A 470-nucleotide genomic window follows, 5' to 3' on the forward strand; every position below is an offset into this window, starting at 1 on the left:
CAGGTTCGTTCCGGTGGAGATAGGCAAATATATGCGCTTGTCTGGTCACGTTAACATATTTAGAAATGTATGCGTGTATGTGTGAAGGTGATTGAAAAAAGATCTGTAGGCCTGCTGTTGATGAAAGGTAACTATGGGTAAATGCAGGCGTTTATAGTACATACAGTGCATATGGCTCTTTATTTTATTCAAGCTTGAATGTCCGCACTACACCACAGTTACTTAAGTAATCCAAGAGCCTTTTCAAGTTTTGTCCACCTACTGCACATTGTAGTGTACATCTGTCTGCGAATAATTTGCCTTTTCATTTACCAGCATCATCTTCTGTTTTGGTTGCCACAACAAATGGGTGAATGTCACATTTAACTGTGTCACCTGCCTTCAATTTCCGATTTTTTTTTCCATCGTACTAAGTTCGTGGTTCGTGACTTGTAAACAAAACAAGGGAAATAACGTGAAGACACTCGAAT

The sequence above is a fragment of the Penaeus vannamei genome, chromosome 10 (assembly GCF_042767895.1).
Source record: "Penaeus vannamei isolate JL-2024 chromosome 10, ASM4276789v1, whole genome shotgun sequence".
Taxonomy (NCBI): Eukaryota; Metazoa; Arthropoda; class Malacostraca; order Decapoda; family Penaeidae; genus Penaeus; species Penaeus vannamei.